Source organism: Limulus polyphemus, unplaced genomic scaffold, assembly GCF_000517525.1.
Source record: "Limulus polyphemus unplaced genomic scaffold, Limulus_polyphemus-2.1.2 Scaffold281, whole genome shotgun sequence".
In the NCBI taxonomy this organism is placed as follows: domain Eukaryota; kingdom Metazoa; phylum Arthropoda; class Merostomata; order Xiphosura; family Limulidae; genus Limulus; species Limulus polyphemus.
Window position 1 is genome coordinate 684,007 of NW_013665891.1, and position 714 is coordinate 684,720.

A 714-nucleotide genomic window follows, 5' to 3' on the forward strand; every position below is an offset into this window, starting at 1 on the left:
ATTATTGCTATTTTGAAATAAGTTCTTAAAGTTATTTTTCTTAAAACATAGAACAGTAACTAAAGAAGTAAAGGAAACAATTATCTCTGCTAGTTACGATCTTTGTATTCGGTTGCTGTTTGATGTAGGTTGCTAAGCCTTTAAAAATTTTGCAAATTTTGGAGGATATGAAACATTTTTTTTAGGTTTTATATATACATTTGAATAACTAAAAAAATCATAAATTACTACATTAATACCACAAAATTCCACAATAATTTATCAAGCTAAGTAACTAAGATGTATTTCAGTCTACAAAATATAAAATTTTTAGCAGACTAGACACACCCTACTTTGTTGAAATACTGGTTCAAAAGAAAGAAATGGTGCCAAGCCCATTAAAATGGCTGAGAAAGCTGCTAGGGGGACATTCTGATCTTCCTAATGGTTATTCATGTCATATATAAAAGTGTATATAAGGTAGCATTTCCAAAACTGTGTTTGATTTATTACATGAGCAGTCTTAGCAAATTGAAAAGATAAGAGGCTCTTGTTATATATTCTAGCTTGGCATTATTGGTAATTCGAGTCTGTCATTTGTACGAAACTATAGACTTAGTATTTTGACTTCAAAAACATCTAATTTCAACCAGTGCTGCAATCAACATACCACATGACACACAAAAATCAATGTTTATCTGTGTTTTTTTAATATTTGCTTTTAAATTAAGAAAT

The 714-nt window shown here is 28.9% G+C and overlaps 1 protein-coding gene across 2 annotated transcripts in view; it reads right to left on the reverse strand.

Moving 5' to 3' along the window:
- The window catches only part of LOC106457012 (protein ECT2-like), an 81,923-nt gene that overhangs the window by 44,266 nt on the left and 36,943 nt on the right, over positions 1-714 (reverse strand). The window lies entirely within an intron of this gene.